Here is a 12,557-nt window from a genome sequence, read left to right as displayed (position 1 = left end):
ACTAGGCATTACTATCATGGACATAAAACAATCACATGCAGTTTCATAACCGAGTATTTAAAACACATCACAGTGTTTCACAGATTATTTGGTGATTTCTAGATGGATATTGTAGAATTTGTGAATGTTTTCTCACATATAATGGCATTAAAGAATATGTTACCCCAACATTTCATATTCTTGATATATGTTTGTTGTACCTTGTACTTGTGTTAAAATGTATCCCATTATCTTTGTATTTCTTCCTCTGTGTCAAATATCTGGAATCCTGCTAGTCCCCCCACCCCGCAAAGGGTCATTGCACTGCTGTGTCTCCATCCCTTGCTCTCTATGCAGCTGAGAACAGATATTATGTGATCACTTATAAAAAAGGGAATAAAAAAGAATATTACCGAAAGTATTGGTACGCCTGCTTTTACACTCAAATGAACTTTAATGGCATCCCACTCTTAGTCTGTAGGGTTAGATATTGAGTTGGCCCACCCTTTGCAGCTATAACAGCCTCAACTCTTCTGAGTAGTGATGGCCGAACGGTTCGCCCGGCGGTCGTTTCGCGGCGAATTTCCGACTTTCGCCGTCCGCGGGTTCGAACGCCTTTTTCCGTCGTTCGCCCCGGCGGACTTACGTGTTTAATGTATACAAGAACTTTAACCTTTCGTGACACGTTTATCATGTGTTACAGGACAACCAATTGAGACATGACAGCTCATGGACACTTGGACATTCCCCCTAACCTATAAATACACCCGATCCGGTGGCCATTTTACATTCTTTCTTCTGTCACTGTAGGGAAAGGATCCTGTGTGGAGTAGGGACAGAGAAAACGCTAGCTATTTGGTACACAAAAGTTCTTTTCAGGACTGGTATAGGTGTTAGGTCAGCAGCCTGAGTTTCTTTTGTCAGTTTAGATAAAGGGACAGAGCGCTGTATGCTGCTATTTTAGGGACAGCTCAGCCAGATTAGTCTTTCTTCATCATCATCATCATCATCATCATTAGCTGTTACTATCAGGTCCACAAAAGAGCTGTTCCAGCTAATCGTTCCAGCCTACTCTTTTTTGCCAATTTGTATAGGGACAGGCAGGAAGCAGTGTGTCAGGCAGTGAGGATAATTTTAAAGACTTGCTGTTACTATTAGTTCCACAAAGGTTCTTTTCAGGACTGGTATCAGTGGTACGGTAATAGGCTTGTACACGTATAATATTCTTTCTTCCAAATATAGAAAGAATATTATACTTGACTGCTGCCCTTCTGCTGCAGTCTGCTAATCATTCACAACTCACTTGTTCCACAAAGCTCTTTATCAGGACTGGTAACTTGGTCTGTCTAGGGTGCTACGGTACATAGGCTTGGGTGCGGTACAGTCTGCTGTTCTGTAAGGACCGCTATCGGTCCACAATACATAGGGTTGCCGTGCACTACTGCTGACCGCTGCCCTATACTGCAGCAGTCCTTCATTGGTATAGGGACTGACGTACAGTCTGCTAATCACTAACACACAACCTGCTTGGTCCACAAAAGTTCTTATAAGGACTGGTAACTTGGTATAGGGTGCTACGGTACATAGGCCTGAGTGCGTTACAGTCTGCTGTTCTGTAAGGACCGCTATCGGTCCACAATACATAGGGTTGCCGTGCACTACTGCTGACCGCTGCCCTATACTGCAGCAGTCCTTCAGCGGTATAGGGACTGACGCACAGTCTGCTAAACACTAACACACAACCTGCTTGGTCCACAAAAGTTTTTATAAGGACTGGTAACTTGGTATAGGGTGCTACGGTACATAGGCCTGAGTGCAGTACAGTCTGCTGTTCTGTAAGGACCGCTATCGGTCCACAATACATAGGGTTGCCGTGCACTACTGCTGACCGCTGCCCTATACTGCAGCAGTCCTTCATTGGTATAGGGACTGACGTACAGTCTGCTAATCACTAACACACAACCTGCTTGGTCCACAAAAGTTCTTATAAGGACTGGTAACTTGGTATAGGGTGCTACGGTACATAGGCCTGAGTGCGTTACAGTCTGCTGTTCTGTAAGGACCGCTATCGGTCCACAATACATAGGGTTGCCGTGCACTACTGCTGACCGCTGCCCTATACTGCAGCAGTCCTTCATTGGTATAGGGACTGACGTACAGTCTGCTAATCACTAACACACAACCTGCTTGTTCCACAAAAGTTCTTATAAGGACTGGTAACTTGGTATAGGGTGCTACGGTACATAGGCCTGAGTGCGTTACAGTCTGCTGTTCTGTAAGGACCGCTATCGGTCCACAATACATAGGGTTGCCGTGCACTACTGCTGACCGCTGCCCTATACTGCAGCAGTCCTTCATTGGTATAGGGACTGACGTACAGTCTGCTAATCACTAACACACAACCTGCTTGGTCCACAAAAGTTCTTATAAGGACTGGTAACTTGGTATAGGGTGCTACGGTACATAGGCCTGAGTGCAGTACAGTCTGCTGTTCTGTAAGGACCGCTATCGGTCCACAATACATAGGGTTGCCGTGCACTACTGCTGACCGCTGCCCTATACTGCAGCAGTCCTTCAGCGGTATAGGGACTGACGCACAGTCTGCTAAACACTAACACACAACCTGCTTGGTCCACAAAAGTTTTTATAAGGACTGGTAACTTGGTATAGGGTGCTACGGTACATAGGCCTGAGTGCAGTACAGTCTGCTGTTCTGTAAGGACCGCTATCGGTCCACAATACATAGGGTTGCCGTGCACTACTGCTGACCGCTGCCCTATACTGCAGCAGTCCTTCATTGGTATAGGGACTGACGTACAGTCTGCTAATCACTAACACACAACCTGCTTGTTCCACAAAAGTTCTTATAAGGACTGGTAACTTGGTATAGGGTGCTACGGTACATAGGCTTGAGTGCGGTACAGTCTGCTGTTCTGTAAGGACCGCTATCGGTCCACAATAGATAGGGTTGACGTGCACCACTGCTGACCGCTGCCCTATACTGCAGCAGTCCTTCAGCGGTATAGGGACTGACGCACAGTCTGCTAAACACTAACACACAACCTGCTTGGTCCACAAAAGTTTTTATAAGGACTGGTAACTTGGTATAGGGTGCTACGGTACATAGGCCTGAGTGCGTTACAGTCTGCTGTTCTGTAAGGACCGCTATCGGTCCACAATACATAGGGTTGCCGTGCACTACTGCTGACCGCTGCCCTATACTGCAGCAGTCCTTCATTGGTATAGGGACTGACGTACAGTCTGCTAATCACTAACACACAACCTGCTTGGTCCACAAAAGTTCTTATAAGGACTGGTAACTTGGTATAGGGTGCTACGGTACATAGGCCTGAGTGCGTTACAGTCTGCTGTTCTGTAAGGACCGCTATCGGTCCACAATACATAGGGTTGCCGTGCACTACTGCTGACCGCTGCCCTATACTGCAGCAGTCCTTCAGCGGTATAGGGACTGACGCACAGTCTGCTAAACACTAACACACAACCTGCTTGGTCCACAAAAGTTTTTATAAGGACTGGTAACTTGGTATAGGGTGCTACGGTACATAGGCCTGAGTGCAGTACAGTCTGCTGTTCTGTAAGGACCGCTATCGGTCCACAATACATAGGGTTGCCGTGCACTACTGCTGACCGCTGCCCTATACTGCAGCAGTCCTTCATTGGTATAGGGACTGACGTACAGTCTGCTAATCACTAACACACAACCTGCTTGGTCCACAAAAGTTCTTATAAGGACTGGTAACTTGGTATAGGGTGCTACGGTACATAGGCCTGAGTGCGTTACAGTCTGCTGTTCTGTAAGGACCGCTATCGGTCCACAATACATAGGGTTGCCGTGCACTACTGCTGACCGCTGCCCTATACTGCAGCAGTCCTTCATTGGTATAGGGACTGACGTACAGTCTGCTAATCACTAACACACAACCTGCTTGTTCCACAAAAGTTCTTATAAGGACTGGTAACTTGGTATAGGGTGCTACGGTACATAGGCCTGAGTGCGTTACAGTCTGCTGTTCTGTAAGGACCGCTATCGGTCCACAATACATAGGGTTGCCGTGCACTACTGCTGACCGCTGCCCTATACTGCAGCAGTCCTTCATTGGTATAGGGACTGACGTACAGTCTGCTAATCACTAACACACAACCTGCTTGGTCCACAAAAGTTCTTATAAGGACTGGTAACTTGGTATAGGGTGCTACGGTACATAGGCCTGAGTGCAGTACAGTCTGCTGTTCTGTAAGGACCGCTATCGGTCCACAATACATAGGGTTGCCGTGCACTACTGCTGACCGCTGCCCTATACTGCAGCAGTCCTTCAGCGGTATAGGGACTGACGCACAGTCTGCTAAACACTAACACACAACCTGCTTGGTCCACAAAAGTTTTTATAAGGACTGGTAACTTGGTATAGGGTGCTACGGTACATAGGCCTGAGTGCAGTACAGTCTGCTGTTCTGTAAGGACCGCTATCGGTCCACAATACATAGGGTTGCCGTGCACTACTGCTGACCGCTGCCCTATACTGCAGCAGTCCTTCATTGGTATAGGGACTGACGTACAGTCTGCTAATCACTAACACACAACCTGCTTGTTCCACAAAAGTTCTTATAAGGACTGGTAACTTGGTATAGGGTGCTACGGTACATAGGCTTGAGTGCGGTACAGTCTGCTGTTCTGTAAGGACCGCTATCGGTCCACAATAGATAGGGTTGACGTGCACCACTGCTGACCGCTGCCCTATACTGCAGCAGTCCTTCAGCGGTATAGGGACTGACGCACAGTCTGCTAAACACTAACACACAACCTGCTTGGTCCACAAAAGTTTTTATAAGGACTGGTAACTTGGTATAGGGTGCTACGGTACATAGGCCTGAGTGCGTTACAGTCTGCTGTTCTGTAAGGACCGCTATCGGTCCACAATACATAGGGTTGCCGTGCACTACTGCTGACCGCTGCCCTATACTGCAGCAGTCCTTCATTGGTATAGGGACTGACGTACAGTCTGCTAATCACTAACACACAACCTGCTTGGTCCACAAAAGTTCTTATAAGGACTGGTAACTTGGTATAGGGTGCTACGGTACATAGGCCTGAGTGCGTTACAGTCTGCTGTTCTGTAAGGACCGCTATCGGTCCACAATACATAGGGTTGCCGTGCACTACTGCTGACCGCTGCCCTATACTGCAGCAGTCCTTCAGCGGTATAGGGACTGACGCACAGTCTGCTAAACACTAACACACAACCTGCTTGGTCCACAAAAGTTCTTATAAGGACTGGTAACTTGGTATAGGGTGCTACGGTACATAGGCTTGAGTGCGGTACAGTCTGCTGTTCTGTAAGGACCGCTATCGGTCCACAATAGATAGGGTTGACGTGCACCACTGCTGACCGCTGCCCTATACTGCAGCAGTCCTTCAGCGGTATAGGGACTGACGTACAGTCTGCTAAACACTAATACACAACCTGCTTGGTCCACAAAAGTTCTTATAAGGACTGGTAACTTGGTATAGGGTGCTACGGTACATAGGCTTGAGTGCGGTACAGTCTGCTGTTCTGTAAGGACCGCTATAGGTCCACAATAGATAGGGTTGACGTGCACCACTGCTGACCGCTCACCTATACTGCAGCAGTCCTTCAGCGGTATAGGGACTAAGAGTTTTGTCACAGGGTCATTTAAAAAATGACATGCAGAGGAAGAGGCAGGCCCTTCCGCAGGGGTGGTAGGGGTAGGGCAGGAGCAACAGGCTTGAGCCAAAGTGGGAAGTTGCAGAAGGTGCGTTCAATTACTTTAAAGGATGCACCAGACTTGGTTGAGTGGCTCGCTCAGCCTTACTCTTCTGCACCCTCCTCATCCTCTCGATCTGCACCCTCTTCTTCACTCTCTGCTATGTGCACCCCCAAAGACACTACCACCAACAACACGACCACCACCACCACCACCACATACCTTCCGCTTGAGTCACTGGAATTATTTTCCGATCCATATCAAGAGGACATTTCTGATGCGCAGCCACTCTTGGTATTGGATCAGGAAGAGGAGGTAGCAACAAGCGCTACTCAGCAGTCTGACGCCAGTACCCAGATCAGCCCAAGGAGGAGGTTGGTCCCCGGTGTTGCTGCCTACTCTACTTATAGCGGTGGGGAAGGTGACGTTGATGATGACGTGTCTAGTGATGTCACGTGGGTGCCCACAAGAGAGGAAGAGGAGGGGAGTTCAGAGGGAGATATGGACCAGCAGATAGGGAGGAGAAGCAGCAATGACTTACATTGCACAGCAGGGACAAAGCAGACTGCAAATGTATCAGGAGCGAGTCATCGACCATGTACGGTCACATCTGGCGCTCCCAGGACACCGGCACATGGCTCCGCAGTGTGGGCTTTTTTTAACGTGTCCGCTGCTGACAATAGCGTTGCCATCTGCAATCTTTGCAGTCAACGCGTTAGTCGCGGTAAGCCCAATACTCACCTAGGGACGACCGCCTTAAGAAGGCACATGAGCAGCCATCACCGAGCCCAGTGGGAGCAACGGAACACACAAAGCCACACTGCAGGCTCTCACCGTCCAGCCTCGTCTTCTACTTCTCCTTCTCCTCTCTCCTCACAATTGTCCTCCACTCCACCTTCCATCACGCCAAGCTCACATTTTTCTGCAAAAAGGCAGGCTTCCGTGGGCCTAATGTTTGAGCGTAAAAAAATGATGACGCCGGATAACCCTCTTGCCCAACGGTTGGCGGCTGGCTTGTCAGAACTCATAGCCCGCCAACTACTGCCATATAAACTGGTGGACTCGGAGGCCTTTCGCAAATTTGTGGCCATTGGAACACCACAATGGAAGGTCCCAGGAAGGAAGTATTTCTCAGAGAAGGGCATCCCAGAGCTATATGGCCATGTTCAGCGGCAAGTGAATGTATCTCTGGCACACAGTGTCGGTGCCAAGATACATCTGACCACAGACACGTGGTCTAGCAAACACGGGCAGGGAAGGTATATCAGTTTTACTGCCCACTGGGTGAACCTTCTGACGGCCGTCAAGCATGTAACCCGTGGCACCCGTGTAGATTTGGTTTTACCGCCACGGATTGCATGCAGGCCTGACTCTTCTTCTCCTCCTCCTACTCCATCCTCCTCCCTCTCCTCCTCAGCTGCCTCCTCCTTTTCCGCTGCTAGCGTCTCTTCCACTGCACCGCCCAAGCTCCCCAGAACCTATTCCACATGCCAGGTGAGACGTTGCCATGCCGTGCTGCGTCTGTTGTGCCTGGAAGCAAAGAGCCACACTGGCCCGGCACTCCTTTCAGCTTTGCGTTCACAGGCAGATGAGTGGCTAACACCGCTCAATTTGACAGTTGGTAAAGTGGTGTGTGACAACGGTGCCAATCTGCTTAGCGCATTGAAACAGGGCAAAATCACGCACGTGCCGTGCATGGCACACGTCTTAAACTTGGTCGTGCAGCGATTCCTTGTCAAATACCCTGGGGTCCAGGACATCTTGCGGCAGGCAAGGAAAATCTCGGCCCATTTCAGAAGATCTTACACGGCCATGGCTCGCCTTGCTGACATTCAGCGGCGACACCATCTGCCGGTCAGACGTCTTATTTGCGATTGCCCGACGCGATGGAACTCAACCTTCTATATGCTTGATAGGCTGCTCCAGCAGAAACGTGCAGTTAACGTCTACCTGTATGAACTCTGCGAAAGAAACGGTTCTGGGGAGCTGGGTTTTTTTTCACCGCGCCAGTGGCTGCTCATGCGCGACACATGCAGACTTCTGCGGCCATTTGAGGAGATCACCAAACTGGTCAGTCGCAGCCATGGCGCCATCAGTGACATGGTACCTTATGCCTTCTTTCTGGAGCGTGCATTGCGTCGTGTCATTGATCAGGCTGTGGAGGAGCAGGAGCGGGAAGATGAGGAAGTCGCAATGCTGGATGAATTCCCAGGGGGGGCTACTCTATCTGAGACAAGTCAACAACAGGAGTCTGATGAGGAGTCAGAGGAGGATGGTGCCGGGGCGGATGAGCAGGAGCAAGAAGAGCATGCTTTAAACCTTTCTGGGATCCCTGTTGTGCGAGGATGGGGAGAGGAGAATGAAGAGGACGACATTATCCTGGATGATGAGCAGGAGCCAGGCCACCACACCGCTTCCACTTTAGTGCAAATGGGGGCCTTCATGCTCCAGTGTTTTAATAGGGACCCCCGTATAAAAAGCATGAGGGTCAAGGACCAGTACTGGGTGGCAACGTACTTAGACCCCCGGTACAAACACAAAATGGCGGAAATGTTACCGCCGTCGCAGAGGGCTGTCAGAATGCAGCACTTCCAGGCCTTGCTTCGAGAAATGCTGCATTCTGCTTTTGCGTGCGCTGGCAGAGGAGCAATTCCCACTCCCAGAGAAGGATTTGCGGGTACCAATCCAACAGCGCCTGCAAGAAGAGGCCGGTTTGAAGATGTGTTGGTGACTTCGGATATGAGGTCATTCTTTCAGCCGACCCATCGACAGGTGTCATCCGGATCCAGCATCAGGGAACGCCTAGACCGTCAGGTGTCCGACTACATTGGGTTAACGGCCGATGTGGACGCTCTGAGGAGTGATGAACCCCTAGACTACTGGGTGGGCAGGCTTGACCTCTGGCCAGAGCTTGCCCAATTTGCAATCGAACTGTTGGCTTGCCCCTCATCCAGTGTCCTGTCCGAAAGGACGTTCAGCGCAGCAGGGGGGATTGTGACCGATAAGCGTACTCGCCTAGCTCACCACAGTGTTAACTACCTCACATTTCTAAAAATGAATGAGGCATGGATCTCGGAGGAATTCAACACATGTGATCAGTAGACCATGTATATGTCTATAAACAATTTTTGGAATCAAGCACACAGACCTTCTTAATTCATTTGGCTCACTTCCCTGACCCAAAAAAGCACACCGTACTATATGCCCCTACCCTCCTCTTTGAAGAGGTTGAGCGGTGTCATATTTCTACTGGGGCTGCTTATTATGAGGGGTTCCCACCATCCCTGTGCTGTGCTGACTTCCTCCTGGGTGTTCTTATTATGAGGGGCTCCCACCATCCCTGTGCTGTGCTGACTTCCTCCTGGGGGTTCTTATTATGAGGGGATCACACCATCCCTGTGCTGTGCTGACTTCCTCCTGGGGCTGCTTACGGTGCTGCTGTCAGCGCTGTATGTCACGGAGCTGCTGTCAGCGCTGTATGTCACGGAGCTGCTGTCAGCGCTGTATGTCACGGAGCTGCTGTCAGCGCTGTATGTCACGGAGCTGCTGTCAGCGCTGTATGTCACGGAGCTGCTGTCAGCGCTGTATGTCACGGAGCTGCTGTCAGCGCTGTATGTCACGGAGCTGCTGTCAGCGCTGTATGTCACGGAGCTGCTGTCAGCGCTGTATGTCACGGAGCTGCTGTCAGCGCTGTATGTCACGGAGCTGCTGTCAGCGCTGTATGTCACGGTGCTGCTGTCAGCGCTGTATGTCACGGAGCTGCTGTCAGCGCTGTATGTCACGGAGCTGCTGTCAGTGCTGTATGTCACGGAGCTGCTGTCAGCGCTGTATGTCACGGAGCTGCTGTCAGCGCTGTATGTCACGGAGCTGCTGTCAGCGCTGTATGTCACGGTGCTGCTGTCAGCGCTGTATGTCACGGAGCTGCTGTCAGCGCTGTATGTCACGGAGCTGCTGTCAGCGCTGTATGTCACGGAGCTGCTGTCAGCGCTGTATGTCACGGAGCTGCTGTCAGCGCTGTATGTCACGGAGCTGCTGTCAGCGCTGTATGTCACGGTGCTGATGTCAGTGCTCTGTATTACGGTGCTGCTGTCAGTGCTCTGTATCTCCTGCACCCTCTTGTTTGCCTACCCTGGTCCCTGACCTTCCCTCTCCTCCATTGCCTTCATTAGCTCCATAGTCCTGAATTGTCAGAACAATTTCCCAAATAAAAAAAAAATGCTTGTAGTTATCGATCCCAAATTCACCTCATACATGTATTATGCTATTGTCCAGGTGGTGGGACTACGTGCTACCCCCTAATAATTACCCCGTGGCCGCAAATTCGACCTAAAGGTTTGCGAAATTCGCCTCCCATTGAAGTCAATGGAGCCCGCGGCGAACGGTCGTTTTCGCGAACGTTTGTGTCCGTTCGCGTTTCGCGTTCGCGAAACGTCCCGTCGGAAGTTCGTCCATCACTACTTCTGAGAAGGCTCTCTACAATGTTTAGGAGTGTGTCTATGGGAATGTTTGACCATTCTTCCAGAAGTGCATTTCTGAGGGACTGATGTGGATGAGAAATCCTGGCTTGCAGTCTAATTTATCTCAAAGGTGTTCTATTGGGTTGAGGTCAGGACTCTGTGCAGGGCAGTCAAATTCCTCCACCCCAAACTCACTCATCCATGTCTTTATGGACCTTTGCTTTGTGCACTGGTGCGCGGTCATGTTGGAACAGGAAGGGGCCATTACCCAAACTGTTCCCACAAAGTTGGGAATGGAAAACTGTCCAAAATGTCTTGGTATACTGACTTAAACTTTACTGCAACTAAAAGGCCAAGCCCAACCCCTTGAAAAACAACCCCACACCATAATCCCCCCACAACCAAATGATTTGGACCAGTGCACAAAGCAAGGTCCATAAAGACTAGGATGAGCGAGTTTGGGGTGGAGGAAGTTGACTGGCCTGCACAGAGTTCTACGCGTGTAAAAGCAGGTGTCCCAATACTTTTGGTAATATAGTGGGTGTATATATATATATATATATATATATATATATATATATATATATATCATAGAAGAGTGTATTACAAGCTTTCTCTAGGTGTCATGATGAATTGTTTTTATATATATGCATCCTAACATCTGCCTTGGTTCCTAAAGATTCCTCCACTGTTTAGTACCTATTGACAAACATCCGGATTCATATAATCAGAGGAAATATTAGGGGGAAAACTATCAGCACTTGCACTTTAGAATAGTGCAGGAAATTTGTCAGCCATGACAAACAAGTGGGATCATGTCACAGTCTGTGTTTTGGAAGAATTTGTGGTTTATGTTTCATTGGCATCTACATGCCATTTTAAAAGTCATCCAGTACCTGTAAAAATGTGCTTTCATCTGTGATCCTCCATGTAAACACCTCAGCTGCATTGGTTAGTCAGGTGTTAAATCTGCATTTATCACACGCTCAAGGTTCAAACACGGTCCCATCTCAGAAGAGTTCACGGCAGTTTTTTCAAGAATTGTGTTCTAAAGAAAAAGCAGAATTTAAGTGTATGTGCAAGGAAAGCATTTGATTAGATTTTTGAATAGAGTGGGGAAGCTTCGTCATTCTAATGCCGCGTACAGACGATCAGAATTTCCGACAACCAAACCGTGGATTTTTTTCCGAAGGATGTTGGCTCAAATTTGTCTTGCATACACACGGTTGCACAAATGTTGTCGAAAATTCCGAAACGCCAAGAACGCAGTGACTTAGAACACGTACGACGAGCCAAGAAAAATTATGTTCAATAGCCAGTGCAGCTTTTCTGCTTGATTCTGAGCATGTGTGGACTTCTGTGCGTCGGAATTGTCTACACATGCTCGAAATTTACGACAACGGATTTTGTTGTCGGAAAATTTGAGATCCAGCCCTCAAACATCTGTTGTCGGAAATTCCGACATCAAATGTCCAATGGAGCCTATACACAGTCGGAATTTCCGTCAACAAGCTCACATCGAACATTTGTTGTCAGAAATTCCGATTGTGTGTACGTGACATTACAGTCCTGGTGACCATTGTCACTGATATAGTTAGGGGAAATCCAAAAGGACTGAGAGTTTTTATGTGATGAAGGACAAATGTTCTGGTGACAGTTGTTCAAAGTGGGAATTCCCTTAACTTTAATAAAAATTCCTTCCCCTTCCTGCTGTATCTGCAAGACACGGAGTGAAGAAAAATCTTCTCAGAAAGGCACAACAAACAAAAATTAACTTTTTTTCAAAAAGCTTCTGTAGGTTACATTTACACCTTAGCGTCGTGTGTTTTTCAGGCATTTTTTTTGTGTTTTTTGGAGCAGAATTGCATGGTTTTTCAGCTTTTGTCAAGCATTTTTTCAGGCATTTTTCAACTAAAAGGTGTGGAGTGCTGCTGAAAAAGTGGCGGACAGCTGCTGTTTGAGCAGAAAACACCTCACAATATGCTTGAAAAAACGTTGAAAAAATGCTCATGTCACGCTTTTCAGTATTTTCAGTTGAAGTCGATGGGGACAAAAGTGCTCAATTCTGCTTGAAAGTAGCTCATGTACTTTTCTAAGCAACAGGCATTTTACTACAAGCAAAAGGACAGTCAGAGGTGAACAGGGGCTATTGAAAACAATAGATTTTTGCTTGTTGAGCATTTTTTAGTATTGAGCTACAAGCTACAAAACGCTCAAATGTGAACAGGCTTAAAATGAAAATAAGACCCTACAAGAAGTTCTCGCTGTGTTCTAGCAGAAGTGGATTTGCTTGTAGAATAGCATTAGGAGTTTGCTGGTACATCCGTGTGAAGGGCAGTCTTTTTTTACAGGCAGCCATTACATTTAAGCCCATTT

This window comes from Lithobates pipiens, unplaced genomic scaffold (assembly GCF_037356315.1).
Source record: "Lithobates pipiens isolate NorthernLeopardFrog02 unplaced genomic scaffold, aLitPip1_a1.2 Scaffold_19, whole genome shotgun sequence".
Classification (NCBI taxonomy): Eukaryota; Metazoa; Chordata; class Amphibia; order Anura; family Ranidae; genus Lithobates; species Lithobates pipiens.
The sequence above is the reverse complement of the archived record's forward strand: the minus strand, read 5'-3'. Positions refer to the sequence as shown.